Raw genomic sequence first — 6,072 nt, 5'->3', positions numbered from 1 at the left:
TCTCAGCATCATTTGTCCACAATTAAGCTTTTACAGAAAAACACAATAGTGCATATGTATGTGTGAATGTGTATAGATTAGACAGGTAAGCAAAGTTTTTAAATGGCTGGTAATGGGAGGGGAGGCCTGAGTTCAAACCCTGGTGTCAACACAAAAATAAATATTAATGAATGAATCAATGAATGGCTAACAAGTCCAAAACCTAAGCAGCTGAAGTCTTCCCAGGAAAAGAGTTGAAGTCCAAAGGTATTCTCAAGAAAGCGAGAAGAGTTAATGGTGCTCATAAAGCCTAGGAGAATCTGCTGGAGATAGTCCCTCTTACTTAGGAAAGGTAAGACTTTCGTTTTATTTAAGTTTTCATGTGTTAAAAAGGATAATCTGCTATATATATAGACACATTTATACAACATATATGTGTATGTATGTGTGTTTATATATATATGTGTGTGTGTCTCTCTCTCTCTATATATATGCATCAATACCAGCCACAGCTCTCTCTGCCTCTTCTTCCTCTTCTTTCCCTCCTCCTCCTCCTCCTCTTCCTCCTCCTTTTCTTCTTCTTCCTTTTCTTCCTCCTCCCCTTCCTCCTCCTCTTCCTTCTCCTTCTTTAAATCCTAGTCCCTCTTCTGTCAAAATGCATATCTGATAAAACGATTAGAAGACAAAGAAATGAAAGAATGAGATTAACTCAGCAAGCAAGAAAAGCTCATGAAAAAGGGGAGGGACTTTTCCTGCAAAGGCTCAGGAAAAGTGTATCCCCATTCTAATCCAGTAACAACCACAAAATGATTCAGAGCTACTCTGACAAACGTAAGAACTCTTCCAAAGTCTGGAAAATGAAATATTATCTAACACAGAATCTTCCTTGGTGTGGAGCCTGTATGCTGCTTCCAGAGGCAGGATGCAGTTTTCACCACAGTGGGGATGGAAAAACTGAAGTCATGCTCTGATGGTGAAAAATATCTTGTGATGCTCACAGCTCACAGGCAGCTGTTGGTGGGGAGCTGCCAGGGGAGGTTATTACTCCACGGTGGTCTCCCTGGAGAGACCTTCATGCCACTGAGACAATGGATTTTCTGAGCAGGATACCTGTAAAAATAGCATAGTCCCTTCCCTTCAGGTTATCTCAGTCTTTTTGTTGATAGTTGACATCGATAGACTAGCCATAAAAACGTATTCTCCAATGTAAGGTGAAGGACTTTTTGGCAAAATCAAGGAAATCCCAAGCGGTCTATGGAAACTAAATTATGAAAATCCAAAAAGTAACCTGGACTGGAAGAAACAAACTGTCTACAGGGAGGATGAGTGATAGTTTTAGATTTCTGTCTTTCTCCTAAAGCTAACAATGAAGGGGAAAATGGAGAAGAGAAATGAGAAGGGGAAAAAAATGGATTGAAGATTGAGCCCTCTATGTGGTCAGAGAAGTTGAAGATAATCCTCAAGGCAATGGCGAGAGGCAGAGCCATTCCCCTTTGAGAGTCACTTTCCTAATCCTTCATCCCTTCTTTCCTTCACCATGACTGTCTATTTAGCACATAGACACAGACAAGTGTCTGGACATGAGTTTCAGCCTGAGATCTACAACTCTGATTTCAGTATCCTTTTGACTGACACTCAAACCCCACATTCATCTTATAAGGACCCATATGCCATCTTCTTTATATAAAATCAACTCACAAAAGCAGAATTGTTATAATAAAGAACTCATTTAGCCTAGTCTGATATCGTGCGGTTTTTATAGGCCTTTGCAAAAGTTGCACCTGTCACTCCTATGACAGTTAAAAATAAAATAGAAAATAGTAACAGTTAAAAACTGTTTACTGATTCACGGTGAAGCTCAGGTCTGTGAAATACCTGTTTCTACCTCAAATAAATCTTTTGCTTTGACCAACATTACACACACACACACACTCTTAACAGAATGAAAAGGAGAATGGGAGAGAACATCCACAAATCATGTATCTGAGAAGGGATTGATATCCAGAATAATTTTTTAAATCTACAACTCCAAAACAAAAGGCCAACTAAATAATGGACAAGCAACTTCGACATCTCTGAAGAAGACATACAATTGGCCAAGAAACTATATTCAACCCATAATCATTATCAAAATGATAATGACAAAAACTGCAAGAAGAAACATCTCATACTTATTAGGATAACTTATTAGCAAAACTGGACTCCTGAGTACTGCTAGTAAGAATGTAAAATGTTATACCCAATAATAAAAGACAATAAAAAATGCAAAATGTTAACCACCATTGCAGGAAACAATACATGATCCCTCTAAATATTAGAAACAGTTCTCATATAACCCAACAATTGCACTTCAGAGACTATGCCATGAAGATGATTAGGAAGAAAGGCCTCAAAGTGTTTGTATACTCATATTTCCAGCAGCGTTATTCACAATAAAGAGGTAGTATCCAAGGATGCACAAATTAGGATACACAAAATGAGATTATAACTAGCAAGGAAGGAAATTCTGATGCATGCTACCATATAGACGAATCTTGGGTGAAATAAGCCAGTCACAAAAAAAGACAAATATTGTGTGATTTCCAAAGGGAAGTAGAAGACTGAGGCATTACTGTCTAATTGGTACATAAGTTCAGTTAGGGAGAAAGTTCTGGAGATGGATGGTGGTTATGGCAGATGTCAGGAAAGGAGACGGAGTAAGAATGGCCACAGCTTTCCAACAACTTGGGGTGGCATCTACTTGTTTGTGGGAGGCTCCCCCTGCTAGTTTCATAACCATCGGACATCTCCAAATCAACAGACAGCTTCATTCCTTAGGGTTTATCGGGCCCACTGAAACAGACCTACTGTTTAAGTACTCAAAGTTCTTTAGCTAATGCCTGTCATACATCCCTGAATAGAGTTGTCAAGGACGCTCTGTAGATCGTTTCTTAGCACAAAGATTCCATTCTCCTGAGAACACACTGGAGCCTCCATATGGCCTTAAAGAAGACACTGACCTCTTTGAAACCAGGACTGCAAGATTCAGTGAACTGCAGACAACTCTAAGTTACACAAATTCTTCTGAACTCTGCTTCTCAGAAAGGCTAAATGAAAGAATCATCAGAAGACTTAAAATAGAATCTGTCACATTCCAATCTTGTGAGATAATACATGATCTTGCAGACGCATTAGGGGAGAAGGAAGACAGATAATCTGGGGCTCTGTTTAATGTTTAATTTATTGGCTTCTAGAGACCCAAAGACCATGAAAACAATCCACTTCTATAAGGATTTATTAATAGATGTATATACCCTGATTGGACTCTGTTAAACTGAAAAGAATGGTTAAATCCTAGGATCAGGACGAAAGCTGGCAGAGGGAAAGAGTGTTCAACCCCTCCACTGCATCCCAGCCAACGTGGAGACAGCATTGTATTTCAAGATTTTTGTCTTGAAACTCTTTTGTCTAGAAGATAAAATAACATCATCAGGGCCGTTTAGAGGCCTGTCGCTTCAAGTGGGCCTCTCTGGTTCACACCAGTGAAAGTTTCCCAAGTGAACTGAGGTCATTTCTTGACCTCTGGAATCCTCCATATGTTATTCTCAAGGCAGTGCCTTTTTCCTCGTCTCTTATAAATTAGCTGTGTATTTTCTGGGATCAACCACATCCTCGGAAAACTGACTGCAGCTCATCCAAGAAACTTGGCCCCCCATTCTTCTCTCTCCAGAGACAGCTGTGTGAAGGGATAAGGCATAATAACTCAGACTTAGGGTCCTCTGTGGTCAGCAGAGCCCCAAATTTGGACACAGCTTCACTTGCATATTCATTGGCTTTAGCAATCTGGCAAACGTAAGAAAGGACTTTTAATTCTATGAGGTCAAATATCCTCCCCAAAACTAAAATGGAAAAGATTAAATGACTCATGGAAAGGATTTTGTGATAAACCTAATGTCCTGGGGCAAGCCCCTTTCATAATAGCCCCTCCTCTTCTCATCACTCATCTCCCTTGTGTGTCTCTTGAAAAATATCATTTTCAAGAATTTAATAAAGATTTCTCTGCCAGCAGCCTAAGTCCAAGCCTCCAAGGAAACTGGTACTTTTCTTAAAAGTCTCCTGGCATCTCAGTCTCAATGAAGTATAAAAACAAAGAGAATGTAAGGAACAAGATGTTTAATTTGGACAGCCTCAAATCAACAGCACTTAGGGTTTAGAAAGCCTCAGGAGAAGCTGGGCGAGGGGCTCATGCCTGTAAAACTTGCTACTCAGGAGGCTGAGATCTGAGGATCAAAGTTCAAAGCCAGCCCAGGCACAAAAGGACCTGAGAATATCTCCAATTAACTTCTAGAAAATGGGAAGTAGGGCTTGGTACAACAGGGCAGTAGCCTTGAGGAAAGCCCAAGCACAGTGCTTGGTATATATCCTCCTTAGTCTGTAACTAATGGAGTAGAAAATGCAAGGTCTGTCTTTTTCATCATTGCTGCTAGAACTTGGAATGGCCTCTGTGCTGAAGGCTTTAGATCAGTGAGAGCCTGACCAGTGATGCTGCCTCCTCTCCACAGACTCATAAGAATGGGGTTCCCTACAGGAACTGAAGCTTCCAAAACTGTGAACCCAAAGAAACCTTCTCTTTGTAAGTGCATTAGTTCATGTCTTTGTTATAGAAATTGAAAGCTAATACAGTCACCATTATTTGAAAGCATCAAGATATCCTTCAATAGGCAAAAGATAACAAAACCGTGACACGATAGAATAGTATTTACTTCATTTATTCCGACTCAGCAATAAAAGGAAATCAGCTATTAAGCAAAAAAAATTACATGGCATGCCCCCACCCCAATACATATTGCTAAGTGAAGGGAGCCTGACAAAACAGGCTGTGTACCATATGGTTCCAACTACATGGCATTCTGGAATCCTGGGAGTTTTGGAGGAGGAAGGAGGGATGAAAGGGTAGAATACAGAGGACTTTAGGGATTGGTGTCTCTGTCCTTTTCACTCTATTTTTCTGTAATTTTTTCCTCTGTAAATCTAAAACTTCCCTAAAATATGTCTATTTGAAAAAGAGAAAGAAGAACTGACAGCCAGTAATATCTCTCTGCCTGAAGACACAAGCCAGGCATGGCTCTGCATCTTCTCAGCCATGGGGTTATTTGTGTAGTTGTTAAGCAAGGACATATGAAATGAAGTTTCTTAGAATGAGGTTCAAAAACCACCTGCAGTACCACAAAATTGACTTGATTGATTGTTAAACACCAACTCCAGATCCCAGGGCCAGAGCTAATGAATCAAAGTTTATATATAGCTTTGTGCCTGGGAATGTGCATTTAAAATTCTGTGATCATTCTTACTCACTTTAATTCATTGGTGTACCCTCTACCAATCTACAGAATTATTAGGTTTCTGTTTTATTTTTGAACATATGGCAGAATAAAATAATGTAGACTAAAAAGAAAATTGCCCGTCGTGGGGCTGGAACTTAGGGTCTGGGCCCTGTCCCTGAGCCTCTCCATGCTCAAGGCTAGAGCTTTACCATTTGAGCCACAGCACCATTTCTGGCTTTTCCTGTTTCTGTAGTAATGAGAAATGGAACCCAGAGCTTCATGCAAGCTATGCAAGACACTCTACCACTGAGCCACATTCCCAGCCCTGTACCCTGAATTATTATCAAATAAATGTAATGAAGCCCCGAACAAGCTGGAGATGGGGTAGACACTCAAGAAGCTGGTTGCTTTCTGAGACTACAGTGGAGAAAAGGAATCCAAGGCAGAAGTGAGCAGTTCATTCTTTACGTGTGAAGGTTGGGTTGGTTTTGAACAGGAGGTAAGCAATAAAGATTGGAAAGGTGGAAAATAATGGTATGTCTACAAAAGCCTTCCAGAAATTAGGGGCAAAAATATTAGATGTCGACTAAACTGAAGGCAGAGGAAAAAGTCACAAGAAATACCATTTTAATTCATTCTCGGAAGCAAAAAGCAAAAGGGTGGGAGATAAATTGAGAGCGAGTATAAGGGTAAAAACTGAAGGAAAAACCTTGAAATGGTTCTGGTCAAAGAATCATCTCCTTAGATACTAAGTAAATACTAAATAAAAGATAGCATGAAAAGCCATGAA

The sequence above is a fragment of the Megascapheus bottae genome, chromosome 1 (assembly GCF_031878675.1).
Source record: "Megascapheus bottae isolate mThoBot1 chromosome 1, mThoBot2.hap1, whole genome shotgun sequence".
Taxonomy (NCBI): Eukaryota; Metazoa; Chordata; class Mammalia; order Rodentia; family Geomyidae; genus Megascapheus; species Megascapheus bottae.
The sequence above is the reverse complement of the archived record's forward strand: the minus strand, read 5'-3'. Positions refer to the sequence as shown.